The following is a 14,745-nucleotide window of genomic DNA, read 5'->3' as shown; positions in this document are numbered from 1 at the left end:
TATTTATTTCTATTCATCAATGGGGGAATAGTGCTACTACTGTACAAATTATACAGGGGGTTTCACTCGCTATAGGCCCCAAAGCTTTTCTTATAACTTTTAAAGAAATTGACGTAATTTAGTGACATTTGCCACAGCCCCACCTCATGTCTGTGTGTTATGTGCATATATGAACCTGTACACAGCTGAACAACACGTATTTATTGTCCACAAATACTGGAGTTGATAAAGGTTAATTTCGGCACGTAACACACAGACAGGATGAATGAGGACGCCACAGTACACAACACCACTGTCAGAAGCAGGAATACCTACTGACTAGCAGTGGCGGCTCCTGAGGTGGGGCTGCAGCACAGTCCAAAATTCAAATAGGGGAACCACACCAACTGCCATCCCTACTGGTTATATCCTCACTGGCATCCTCACTGGCAGTTGGTGTGGCTCTCCTATATGAATTTTGGCTGCGCTGCTGACTAGGGTTGTGAACAGCTGGCCTTAACTTCATGCCAGTGTCGGACTGGGGCATGAAGGGCCCATAGGGGAAATGCAATGGTGGGGGCCCCCTGAAGTACAGAGTTGTATAAGTGTGGATAGACATTGAAAAGGGCCTGGTTATAATTTTAATCAGTGTGATGCTGTTTGTACTAGTAGGGGGTAACTATTAAAAAGAGAGATAAAGAGATGTGGTTGATAGAGAGGAGATGAGAGAGAGGTAGGGAAGAGAGAGAGAAAGAGATGGGGAAGAGAGGAACAGAAAAATGGGGTACAAAGATGTATATGGGGATAAAGAGAGAGATAGGGAAGAGATGGGAAAGAGAGAGAGATGTGGTTGAGAGAGATAAGGTGAAGAGAGAGAGAGAAAGTCACATGATACATTCCCCATCAGCTCTCTCACATAGGGGTAAATTTACTAAGAATCGAGTTTGTGCAAGATTAAACTCGCCGTGATTCGCCAGAACTCGCTCAAGTTTTTCCCGACTGATTACGTTAATTTACTAAGATGCGAGTTTTGTGTTTTCGAGTTTTTCGATGGCAAATGGATTCGAGTAATTTTGTAAGAAACTCGCACGAGCCCAAACTCGTGTGCAAATGTCCCTTGTTTTAAAGTACTCGTGCGAGTCAAAATACTTGGCCAAACAGAAGAGAGTTTGCAAAACTCGCGTGAGAATGCATGCATTTTCCAAACAAAGTACTCTGATTGGTTGAATCAGTCACATGTCAAATACACACTGGCCAAGCATATAAAAACGCCCCAAACAGACACACCTTTCAGGGTTTTGGAAGGAGTTTAAAGAGGGACAGTGAGGAGTGTATCTAGTGGTGGTGGTGATTTGGTAGGATTTGGATGTGATTGGTGATTGGTGTGTTTAAGTTGTTTTGTCGTTATTTGGTGTCTTGTAAGTTATCTGTTTGTCTTGCTTTTCAGTCTCTATTGTGTTTTTTTATTTTGGTCCTGTCAGTGTTTTGTGTGTGTGTGTTTGTGTGTGGTGTGTGAGGGTAGCAGGAGAGGAGGTTTGTGTTTGTTTGTTGTTTTCTTTTTCTGTGTTATGTGTTTGTGTAGGGAGGTGTTTGGGATTATGTCCAGGACAGAGGATAGGCAGGGAGAGAGTGAGGCGGAGGTGTTTGGGATTATGTCCAGGGCAGAGGATAGGCAGGGAGAGAGTGAGGCGGAGGTGTTTGGGATTATGTCCAGGGCAGAGGATAGGCAGGGAAAGAGTGAGGTGGAGGTGTTAGGGATTATATCCAGGGCAGAGGATAGGCAGGGAGAGAGTGAGGTGGAGGTGTTTGCTCCTCAAGCAACCAGAGAGAGTAGTTCAGGCAGCAGTGATGAGGGGCCCAGGCAGAGGGGCAAGACCTAGACAGGGCGCAAAGTGAAGTTTACTTGGGAGGAAAATATGGCCCTAGCTCAGGAGGTAATAAAACACCACCACCTGCTGTTTGGCCGTAAGTCTGCCAGCACATCTGCCCATCGCAAGAATGCCATCTGGGCATCCGTGGAGAGTGCAGTAAATGCAGAGCGTACCACTTGCCGCACTCTGGATAACATTAAAAAGCGTTTTTCTGACATAAAACGACGTGTCAAAGAAAAGATGGCAACCGATGCCCAGGCAGTAAGAGAAAGTGGGGGAGGATCACCCTACCAGGCAGACTACCTTGACTACGAGGAAGTCGTTAAACCCATGATACCACCAGAGGTGGTTAGACATCTGAATGTCCGGGATACCGATGCCCCCAGGTGCAGTGGTAAGTTTGTTGTGTTTTTAAATAGGTTTTTTTTTTTGGGGGGGGGGGGGTTTGTCCTGTTTTACATTTCCATTTTGTGTTTGGTAACTAATCAGTTTGTTGTGTTGTTTTTTGTCCTGTTTTTTTGGGGGGTTTGGGGCACAGTCTGCTTTGTGTAGTTGTTTTTCTATAGAATTTAAATTCATATTGTAAAAGAGTCATATTATTGTGTTGCCCAGGGGTGCTTAATATGCATTACTCCTGCTGTTGGTAAACTACATATACCAGCATGGTATGCTACAGTGTTGACATGCTCTCATATGTTATCTGTTGTAGACCATGCTGGGATGTGTAGTCCCACAGCAGCTTGTGTTTTTTTATTAAATTTTTTTTGGGGGGGTTATGTTTGGCGTAATGTTTAATGTGTTTTATTTCCAGCATCTTTGTTTTGTTTAATTTATTTTTTCATTTTTTATCTGAAAATGTGAACCCGGCTTGACATGTCTTTTTTTTTGCAAAGGCACACACTTGAACTCAGTGTTAAAATGCAAAGCACACTACACTTGCTTTTACACTTCACATACCACTTTGGCTTGTACTTGTTTGGTTATTTCTACATTTTAAAGTAGGTGTCTCACATGGAGCAATTTTTTCAAAGATCACCTACCTGCTTTATTCTTACTCAGATCTTGGTTTTTGTGCTCTATAGACTAATGTTAAGGTTATGTGCTTGTGGTGTGTTTATTATTGTGTATGCTACTTAAATCATGTGTATAATGTTATTGTTTGCCAGCATACATTAAAGTGGCAAACATACGTATTTTATCCACACTCAACAATACTAATGTACATTTCCAACATAAAAAACGGTTTTATTGTCTTGCTTCAAAAACATGTGCATAACATTTACATTGTTTGTTGGTCAAAATTCAAATTACACCTTTAAATTCAGATTTCTAACACACACTTAGGGGTCTATTTACTAAGCAGTGTTAATAGACAGAGTGAAAAGTGATAAGAAAGTGATAAGGTGCCAACCAATCAGCTCCCAACTGTCATTTTTCAAACACAGCCTGTGAGATGACAGTTGGGAGCTGATTGCTGAATGCATGATTTGCTATGCATTTTTAAACAGGCAAGAAATCATCTGACAAAAAAAAAAACTAAGGCAACAGGAGGATACGATTTGGAAGAGGCCGGTAAATAATAGCACAAAGTGTTTCCACTTGTAAACAACAGTAAGAAGAAACCTGGTAAAATTAATTTCTTTCAGGCCCATCCAGACAAGAGCAAACAACAGCAGGAAGAAGGCTACGTAGCCAAGTGCGGGCCGAGGACACTGATGCTGCAGGTAATTCATGTCTAACATTGTTGCCTGTGCTGTCAACATTTAGAACTACAAATGTAAGCATTGAAATGTTTGTCATTAAGCTCCAGCCAGGCCACAGCAACCATCAAAGACCAGAAGCCACTCCAGGCAACTTCACGCTTTGTCTTTGGGTGATGAAGCTAATTTAATGGAAACTGTATTTGACTACCTGCAGACAAGATTTCAAATGTAAAGATTAATGTATTGTTCTTTTTTTTTTAAAGGGCCCCCCTTGCCTCCAGCACAAATTACCCCCTCAACACACCTACAGCAAGGCACCGGTCCAACAATGTACTCACTGAACCTGACTTCTGGTCCGAAATCCCCACTACTGGAAGGTGAGTCTGTGATTACAGTAAAAATTCTGTTTAAATCTGACAAACTAAGTTGAAAAGCACGGTGTCATTTTACAATATATGTGTGTTCCAAACAGTACTTACCCAAATCTTTTTTTAGGCTTGCATGACACCTGCGGATCTGGTGGGAGACATCAGGAATTTGGATCCTGCAGAAACAGATGATGACAACACAGCATACAGAACATCAGACAACACCAGAACTACAGGTAACCCCTACTCCTCCTCCTCCTCCACCTCCTCCTCCTCCTCCTGGTCAGCCTGACCTGTCCTATTACCATACTATGTTAGAGTATCAAAAGCAGCCTCTCAATCTTCTCACCACACAAATTTGTCAAATTAATATGTTAAACAAACATTCAAACACAGGGGCGGACTGGGAATTTAAAGTGGCCCTGGAAAATTCCCCGAAAGTGTGAAATTAAACTTGACACTTCACAGCCCGGGGAGGAAAGAGTGGAGAAGAGACAGTCAGGCTAACATATTGCCTGCGCGGCCCCCCACTTCCACCGCAGCTTACCTCCCTTGATGTCCCGCCGCTGGCCGCGGGTCCATGCCACCTTCCTCTATCGAATCCTCTGCGGCGTGTGACGCCGACAGTATGTTGGGTGGGGTTTAAATAGGCTGCCGCGCTCAGCCTCTCTTCTCGCTAGAGAGAGGCTGAGCCGCCAGACAAAGGGGCCGCCAGACAAAGCTGACAGGCAGCCGGGTGCCTGTGAAAACCCAGCGCGGGTGACATAAATAAGGGGGCGGGGCCTCACAGAAAAGCGGACCCACAACCATGTGGCCCACCGGGATTCTTCCCGCAAAAAATACCTGCCAATCCGCCCCTGTTCACACAGATGTAGTAGGTCTGTGTCGGGTCAAACAGTACAACACACACGATTGGCCAACTGCCTTGAGCAAATTAGAGAGGGCAATAGTAGGTTCTAAAACACACTTTTATTGATGCAAGAAAATCAAGAAAGACATCAGGAGGCTAATAACCGCTTTCATGCAACTTTCTTGCATCTACTTGAGAACCACAACACTGCTCTACAGGACATAAATGCCACAATGGTTAATTTTGAAACACAAATCTTAGGGCGCTTACCCGACCCAAGCATAAGCACTTCTGGAGCCAGCACTTCCCAGACAAATAAACCTGCAAGCAGACCACCAAGTCGGACACCACGCACTAGAGGTGGAATGCAAGTGGCATGCGGGGGTAAAGTCCCACCTAGGGGTAGGTTTTAATTTTAAAATGTTAGGCCTAAACACAAAGCAGTTACCTTATGTGAAAGTTGCCCATGATGCTTTCATTGTTACTAAAATATTAAACATTAAAATGTGCAGTTGTGGTGGCCTTACAACTTTACACCAAATTTGGTGCCAAACAAAATATAGGTATACGGTGTAAATTGTGTTGTGTACATTATTTTGTAATATGCGTTATACTTTTATAGACCACCATTTCATTTAAAATATGCACAATTTAAAAACATTAAAAAAATGTTATATTGTGTTGATATATGTATGTGTTTTACATACCTTAAGGGAGGATGCAAGTGTTTGTCTCATGTATGTTTAAAAGAATGTACAATTTTTTGCTCAATACAAAAATATACTTATGTGTACATGTCAAATACATTATAGTGCTTAAACACAATGTTGTATGTTTAACACATTTTAGCCACAAAGGGGACTGTGCATGTTGCCTAAAAAATGAATACACACTGTTTTATATTTGTGGAGTTAACTTTTCGTAAAAAAACAAACACAGAAATGTTGGTAAATAAAAAAGGAAACAACCCATAACAACTTACCTTTTGCCCAAAATCAGATTGCTGAGGATGAGATGAAAACAAATGAAGGGTTAATAAAAAAATTGAATCTAAATGACAGCACTTGACTAATCTAAAAAATGTTTGTATTGTATGTGAGCATTTTACCAATGGATAATACCTAACCAACAAACAAATCTCAAATAAAGAGAAATGACCAAACTGATGTTTGTGTTTTCCTTATTCATGAAACAACTAAAAGATTTATGGCGCACAATACTAAAAAATTGGTCTTGGGTAGTTTGTAATGACCACCCTAAAATTAACATTACCTAGAAAAATGTTGTTAGCAAACCTATTGCACCTTAGCAGAAGGATATTACAATGCTGATAGATCCAATTAGATTGTTTGAAAAGGAGAAGTCCTATACAAGTAAGCAAGCCACAAACACATTATGGGGCCACATTTAATTGGGCATACATGGTTTAGGCTGAACATTTGAGATGTTGGACTTTACCTTAAAAACATGTGTACAGTACTGGCAAAATTATAAGTCAAATTACAAAGGTGATCTGATCTTTTAAAGCCTAAAACAGGGGTAGCTAACTACACATAAAAAAAGGGTAAAGCTCACCCTGGAAATGCTGATTGATGACCTGGAGCCTGATCTACCTCCCACTCTCTGTGCTCAAATTGTCACCAGATACAACAGAGTCCTCTGCTTGCTCACTGTCTAAAGCATAATCAGCCGGAAGCGGCTGCTGCAAACACAAATTATGAAGAAAACAGCAGCTGAGCACATTATCCAACAATTTTAAACAAGAATATAACAAAAGGCCTACCGATTTATCAAGACATCTGAAACGACATTTTATCAGGCCAAATGTACGCTCTATCACAGATCCAGTGATCATATGTGCAGTGCACCATTATAATTATGTTCAGTAGGAGAATCTGGAAGTGCCAATGGAGTCAGAAGCCAACTCAAACACCCATACCCAGCATCACCTGAAAGAAAAACAGAGTAAATAAATAAACACAAAAAATATATATACATCAGCAGAAAAGTGACCCTGACAAAGGTACTGACCCAGCAACCATCTCTCCGGCATTTGTCCAGCCTCAAAACTTGCATGAAGGGATGATTGCCTGAGGATGAAGGGATCATGACATGAACCAGGGTAGCCGACTACAACACTCATGATTTTCATTTTAGCATCACAAACCACCTGCACATTTGTGGAATGTGCATGAAGCCTACTGAAGTAAATGTGCGCACGCCCTCTAGGTGGTCGCAGCTCAATGTGTGTGCAGTCAATAGCGCCCAAGACATTTGCCATGCCTGCCATGTTATAAAAAGCTACCCTGATTGCATGCCACTGTGTGTCATGGCTAGGGTAGCAGATGCAGAATCCATTAGTGGTTGAAATGCCACCAGTACCTGGTTGAGATATTTTGAAAATGTGGACTGGTATATACCGAGAACTCTACCAGTGACAGACTGAAAATTCCCAGTCGCCAAAAAGTGCAGCACAGCCAGAAGCGTATGCAGGCCTGAGACAGAGTGTGACCGTGCTGTGTCAGGTTCTAGGTCCTGTTTGTCTCATACAGATGGAATATGTTGTTATGATACAGCCTGAACATCTGTATAACCTCGACATCGGCCAAAGCGTTCAGGTTCAAACACCTCCTAAAAAAACATGGCTTGAGCAGCCTTTCTGGTACCTGCATTACCTCCTGAGCCTGCTCAGTTTCTTGGTCCTGGTCAGCCTGCTGATAGAGCCTCTGAAATCCCAGCCACATGAAGTTGCAATCAGTGGAACTAAACTCTGCCACTTCTGCTTCACACAAAGAAAGGCAGCAATTTGGGAGCCTTTTATATGCATCATCAATGTGTGCCAGTGATTGCAAGTTGAAACACATGTGAACAGTTTCAAACACATCCAAACTCACACAAACACTCACCTCAGGAGGTCATCTATTGGAAAAGTCTAGTTTGGGGTGAGTTTGCGATATTCCCATGCGAGTTCAAAAACTCGAATCTTGGTAAATTTGCGAGTTGTATTACTTTCTATGGAAAGTACTTGCGAGTTTTGACGATGGTGTATTTTGTCGAGTTTTGAAAACTCATGCGAGTTTTTATGTCTGTTTAGTGCGAGTTCACTTGTATTTGCCCTTAGTAAATTTGCGAGCCGGAAAAACAGGATAAACTCGCGTGAGAATGCAAACTCACGCAAACTCGATTCTTAGTAAATTTACCCCAAACAGTCATCATGAGTCAATACTGCTAAACTAACACAGTTGGCACTGCTGTGATCAGACATATGCATTGTATGGATCTGAAGTATATTGTCAGGATTCATTCTTCTAGTATATTCCCAAAATACACTACTAATCAGCTTAAGGCACAGTGCTGAGTGCTGCATGCTACTGTATATAGTGTAGTTCTGTTTACTACACAAGACATAGGGGTAAATTTACTAAGATTCAAGTTTGGTCGAGTTTTTTAGTTTTTAAATTCACTTTGTGTCACCAAAACTCGGGTGAGTTTTCCCTTATCAAACTCGCAAATTTACTAAGAAGAAACGAGTTTAACTGAAAGTGAGTTTTTCGATGGTGAAGCAGATCGAGGTTTTTCTTCCAAATTGCGAGTTTAGAGGTGAGTTTAAGGAGAGTTTAAGGTGAGTTTAGGTGGGATTACTCACCTGAGATTGCAGTGTTCTCTCTCTTACAAACTCAACCGAGCAAGCAGCCTTCACATATCACGGAGATATGTGTAAGCTGCTTGTGTGTTAAGACCTGTAAAAAACTGGTTAAATATTATTTTTTTAAAAATGACATAAGGTCCCCCCCCCCCCACTAAAGCTTAACCAGCCCCGGATTTGCCAGCCTGTCCTGGTACCTAAAATGACGGGGAACAAAACAAGTAGGATACCACCCTAAATTAGGTACCAGCACCAGGCTGCAGGGCCAGTCCTGGTTTTAATTATAGGGGTAAAAAATTTGCGTAGAGGTACCCCTAAAATTGAATACCAGCACTGGACCCTTTTTAGCAGAGGGCTGATGCCACATCCAGGGGTGCCCTTTCATGTGCTTAGCCAATGAGCGGCTCCTCCATGTGGGTCCTAGCCAATAAGCGGCCACTAATGGAAGCTGCCGCTCATTGGCTAGCCACCCGACACTAATGATAGCTCAAGCCCGGAGCTGACATTAGCGATACTGTAACAATATGCTGTAGCGTCTTGTTACAGTGTCTCTGGGGCCCTCTTTGGAATACTGCAGAGAACATTGTGGGACAAAACATGAGAATTGGATCTCTTTTACAGGTACAACCATTGGATACTTTATGTTGAGAAGGGGACTTGAACATCTGGGAGCAGGTGAGTATGTGTGTATATGTATGTAAGTAATAAATATTTATTTTCACGGTGTGTGTGTCTTGTTTTCTTTACACATTTTGTTACAGGTGAACTACAGGTACCAGTGGCCCCTTAATGCCCCACATGCTGGTACTTGTGGTTCTCCAAGTACAGGCATGCGGGGAAGGCTTGCTGGTACCTGCAGTTCTACTGTAAAGACAATGTTGTTAATTCAATTTTTAACACACCTACACTATCAACCCGCCACCCACTGCCCAGGGGTGGCGGGGACAGCCCCGGGCTATCAGCCTAAACCAGGGGTGCCCTGGAGAGGGAGTCCCATTTATTGGAGATGTCCCCAACTCCCCAGTGATCCCTGGCCTGGGCTGACTAGTGGTCAGGGCTGATGCTGCGGCTGGGGGGCCCAGTGAAAGGGCAGCCCTGGCTGTGGCATTAGCACCCCACTAGAAAGGGTCCAGTGCTGGTTTTAATTTTAGGGATACCTCTACTCAAATTTTTTACCCCTAAAATTAAAACCAGGACTGGCCCTGCAGCCTGGTGCTGGTATCTAATTTACAGTGGAACCCTACTCGTTTTGCTCTCTGAAATTTTAGGTACCAGGACAAGCTGGCAAGTCTGGGACTGGTTAGTCTTTTGAGGGGGGACCTCATGTAATTTTTTGAAAAAAAATAACCGTACTTAAACAAGTTAAATAAAACATACACAAACACTAAACTCGCAGCTCAGGAGGTGAGTGTTTAAAACTTTTGTTTCACAGTGAGTTTGCTACTTACATACTCACTTCTTCCTATGCGTGGATCTTTCCTCTCGTTCCAAAGTAGGCAATCCAGGGTCTTGGCAAAATAAAATAATGCAATTACCCGAGCCACGGACAATAGTAGTGTCCTCTAAGAACACTACTACCCGAATGACAGCTCTGACCAGGATTTCAGTCCAGAAATCCCGGTGGGGAGCGCTCATTGCCTGAGAGAGGCGAAACTTCCGTCTCTCAGCCAATGAGCTGTTCTCACCATTGACTTCAATGGTGAAAACCGAGCGTGCCATTTTCAAAAATGGCGCCTCAGCGCTATTTTTGAAATTCAAAGATGGCCTCCGCGAGGCAATCATGGCTCGCGACTTCATCACCCCGCCCACTCGGCTGGCTTATATACAGCCTGCGTGAGGCAGCGTGCAATCAGTCATCGGACAGGGAGCTGGAGAAAAGACCAGCTGAAGCAAGAAGACACTAGGAAGCCCTGGATGGTGGCAGCGGTGGAAAAGAGCCTTAAGGCCGCCGCCCTCCAGGTGAAGATGCCGTAGAAGTCCTGGGGGAGCGGACAAAGATGCGATTAAAGATTATTGGAATGAATTCTCACGCCAATTATCAGAACTGGGTGTGTATACTAAAATGCCTAGGGATCCGACCAAAAGATATCAGCAAGAGCTGAAAGGTCTTCTAGTCTAGCACTAGCAGTAGAAAAAGGCGAGATAACGTTGACGGTGGTAAAATGTCCGGATCATCCCAAAGTACCCATTCTGTACATATTACCTAAAATCCATAAGGATGCCACTAGACCACCAGATAGACCTATAATCTCAGCACGTGACTCGCTGTTCCATCCTGTAGCACAGCTTTTAGACTGTATCCTACATCCGCTATTGCCATTGGAGGATAGATTCTTGAAGAACATGACCAGTTTTCTGAAACTACTAAGGGAGTTTGAAACTATTCCCCCAAACACCCTCCTATGCTGTCTGGATGTATGTAGTTTGTATATGTCTCTACCCCATCAAGAGGGGTAGCGATCAATAAAGGAATTCCTCCAGGAACATCTTCCGGTGACCACGTTTGATCATAAAAAAATGTTGTCGCTTCTTGAAATGACATTGTATAACAACTATATCATATATGAAGGAAAGTTCTTCCTGCAAAATCGTGGATGTGCAATGGGATCTCCGGTCACACCATCATATGTGAATGTGTATATGTTTTCCCAAGAGAAGAAAATATTCACCCGCAATATTGAGATCCAAGAACATATCATGTTGTTTACCCATTACATAGATGATGTATACATGCTTTGGATGGGGAGAGTAGAAAGATTGGAGAATGTAATCCATTACATCAACAGCTCCAATTCTATCAAATTTACTTATACATACAACTTGGAGACAGCTCATTTCTTGGATGTTACCATTATTGTCAAAAAAGGAAAAATGCACACTGAAGTCTTCAATAAAAGCACAGACAGGAACACACTTTTGATGTCAATGAGCCATCACCCTGAAGCCCTGAAATGCGGGCTCCCACTTTCTCAAATGATGAGAGGAGTGAGGATTAAGAGCGATCCGATTTGGGTGCCTGAATAACTGGATAATCAGATCACTAAATTTGTATCTAGGGGATATGATAAAACAGTGCTTGTACAACAAAAAGAAGTGTTGAATATGCAGCGAGAGGCCTAGGATAAGCCACTTATCAACTCATACCATGGACAAGCGATTACGCGACTGCTAGTCCTATTATTAAGAGAGCCACTCAGGCTCTTTGGCCCATTGTGGCCACTGATAAAGACTTACCAGTGTTCAAATCCAGTAGACCCTTAGCGGCATTCAGACAAGATCGGAATTTACGGGATCTACTAGTACATATGGATATTACTGGGAGAAATGTACCGAGGGCTCCCAATGTATATATCAAGGCACCCGGCTGTTACAGATGCACTAACTGTATGACGTGCAAGTACTTGATCAGTGGCAACAGTTTCCATCACCCTCATAGGGATAAGAGCTACAAGATTAATCACGTCCTTACATGAGCATCCTCTTTTGTTGTATATATTATAATCTGCCCTTGTGGCTTATACTATATAGGGCAAACAATTCGCAAATTCCGTGAATGGATGGCTCTGCACCGAACCTCTATTAAACTAGCCCTACCTGGCAGAGGTAATGATCAACCAGTGGCGCAACATTTTAAAGATGCGGGACACCCATTGTCATCGCTTCAGAACATTATCATTGATCATGTGAAAGAATCACTTAGGGGTGGTGACCGTTCAAAAATTCTGTTGAACAGAGAAGCCCAGTGGATATTTAGGTTAGACACCACGCGCCCAAAGGTCTGAATGATAAAATTAATTGGAACATTTTGTGATCTTTTTGAAGATCCATATTTGCATATTGGATGTGACTGCTCACACGGATACTTATGGATTTATATTTTTATTGATATGCGTTTGAGGAAATTTTTTGTCACTTACATATTTTTTGTTTTCAAGTTTTTTGCTTCACTGGTGTATTTGCACTTTTTCATTAGTTTATTTTATTATTAATTTTTTCTGTATGTATGTTTATTTCAGGTGGGTTATTTTCACTGTGATGCATCTGCTTATATAACCTACAGGTTTACTACCTGTATACGGTGCCCCTCGGGATGAGTCCGGACGGATAGCGCAGGGCCGAGTAATACCCCCTCCCAGATACAGCAGCTGTTAGCTGAACCAGGAACTGGTCCAGGAGGGCATGCAGCGGTTGCTGGGTAACGGTGTGATATTTAATGGGGTAAGTGGTGCTTGTCTTGTTTGTCTGTGTTGCAAAGGTGTAGGCTTGAGACAAAGGGTTACACCTCAAAACGTCGCCTCTATGTACACCTGAATATACTTTTTTCTATATAATAACCTCTGAGTGCCACCTCTCTTTGCTGGGATTTATGATTTTTCAAGGATTGGCACCGGAGTGTTATGCTTGTTATCTGTGTGAGTGCCAGCATATCAGGGATATATATATATATATATATATATATATATTAGTCTTTTTACGAGTTTTCAAAGATATCTGTGGTATTATTTTTCTTTAAATACTATAGGAACTTTCATGCTTCTAGGAGAGCACAGAGAAAGACCTATAGAGCACCATGACTGAATACCATAAAGTTTCACTCATCAAAAAAAATATATATTGACCTGATTGTTTCTATATCTTGCAATATTATTTGTAGGAGGAGATAAATGTTCTTGGAAAGATATATAATTGGAGACTCCACACTGATGCACAAATTAGAATGTCACATAGAGGTAGGCTACAGCTAGTGATGAGCGCCATCCTCCATATGATGGTTCAGGCTATTCTGCGAGTTACACTTAGGGCCTGATTCAGAGATGGATGCTAATGCGATTTCATATGCAACGCAGCTGCGAAATTATGCAAATGTATGTCAAAGCACAGCCGGCATAAAGACGCCCATTGCTGCCTTCTTATATTTAAGAGGAGGGGAGGTAGGATATCTGTGCACTGAGAATGGGTATGGTTGTGGCGAGCTGCAGTACGTAGTACAGCTGATACTGTAAATATACAAGTAGATAAATAAATTTACATACTGCGCTCAGCTTAACCTTTACCTAAGTTAGGAAGCTGGTCTTATGTGAACTGATATAAGAATCGTGAGAATCAATATGTTTATGAAAAAAGGGGGGGTTTAATGCAAGAAAAGGGGGCATATACAAAACAAATATATGTCAATGATTACAACAAAGATACATAAATTGGTTGAGAAAGATGATAAACAATATTCAAATAGGTAGTCAATAAAAATAACATATATAGGAGATCGTAAATAAGAAGAACTGCTGTGCTTGCAGAAGGCTGAATTCCAGAACTCAGATTGAGTCCAAGGGATATTGTTAATGAGATGAGAGTTCTGGGCAAAATAGTCTTTATAAATAGGGTTGTAGCGGCGTCCCGCTAGTTATATAGTAAGTGTGTTGAAGCGCTAGGTGAGGTTCCCGGGTAAAGCTTCCTGAGGAAGGGAGTATGGAGAGATCGGCAGCCAGGGGGTTAACTCTGGTCGGTCACTGCTAGCTCCCATGCAGGTGCCGACGGTGCGCCTGTTCCCAGGCATCCGCCGTAGCTGCAGTCCGAAGCAGCTGCTCCCGTGGTGTGGGGGATGTAATGGTTAGACTCTGATTAGCCAATAGCCACACACCCCTGCCACAACAGAGACTTACCTTCCTCGGTAACGCCGCTGCCCGCTCCTTCCTCTTGCCGGCTGTGTTGGTATACGGTGCTTGCCCTCCCCCCGTTCTGCCTGGTCTTTTGGTCTGGTCACGTGTCGGGCCCTTCTCCTCTGAGTGTTTCTCCTCCGCTTCCGGGTATGGTCACGTGGGGATTGTTGTGAGCCGCAGCTTGTTAAGTAAAGCAGGAACAGCAGTAATTCTTAAAGAGATCTCCAAATAAAGGGTGCTTGTAATGGTCTAAAAGTTAATATTCTGGTCTCCAACGCGTTTCAGCCTAATGGCCTTTTTCAAGGAGTTGTCTGGCAAACATCAACAGCTCCAATTCTATCAAATTTACTTATACATACAACTTGGAGACAGCTCATTTCTTGGATGTTACCATTATTGTCAAGAAAGGAAAAATGCACACTGAAGTCTTCAATAAAAGCACAGACAGGAACACACTTTTGATGTCAACGAGCCATCACCCTGAAGCCCTGAAATGCGGGCTCCCACTTTCTCAAATGATGAGAGGAGCGAGGATTAAGAGCGATCCGATTTGGGTGCCTGAATAACTGGATAATCAGATCACTAAATTTGTATCTAGGGGATATGATAAAACAGTGCTTGTACAACAAAAAGAAGTGTTGAATATGCGGCGAGAGGCCTAGGATAAGCCA

General features: G+C 42.6%; 2 long non-coding RNA genes across 2 annotated transcripts; both read right to left on the bottom strand.

The window, feature by feature from the left end:
- Positions 1-3,333: 3,333 nt before the first annotated feature.
- LOC148542082 (uncharacterized) lies at positions 3,334-5,769 on the bottom strand. The gene is made up of 4 exons (XR_015878255.1): positions 5,754-5,769; positions 4,033-4,097; positions 3,858-3,936; positions 3,334-3,761 (listed from the first exon to the last, which is right to left on the bottom strand). It is a non-coding gene; the product is annotated as an uncharacterized LOC148542082 (long non-coding RNA).
- A 791-nt stretch (positions 5,770-6,560) lies between these two features.
- On the bottom strand, positions 6,561-7,519 carry LOC148542081 (uncharacterized). The gene is made up of 3 exons (XR_015878256.1): positions 7,447-7,519; positions 6,803-6,861; positions 6,561-6,720 (listed from the first exon to the last, which is right to left on the bottom strand). It is a non-coding gene; the product is annotated as an uncharacterized LOC148542081 (long non-coding RNA).
- Positions 7,520-14,745: the final 7,226 nt, after the last annotated feature.

Source organism: Taudactylus pleione, unplaced genomic scaffold (genome assembly GCF_031769625.1).
Source record: "Taudactylus pleione unplaced genomic scaffold, aTauple2 ptg000015l, whole genome shotgun sequence".
Taxonomy (NCBI): domain Eukaryota; kingdom Metazoa; phylum Chordata; class Amphibia; order Anura; family Myobatrachidae; genus Taudactylus; species Taudactylus pleione.
The sequence above is the reverse complement of the archived record's forward strand: the minus strand, read 5'-3'. Positions and strand labels throughout refer to the sequence as shown.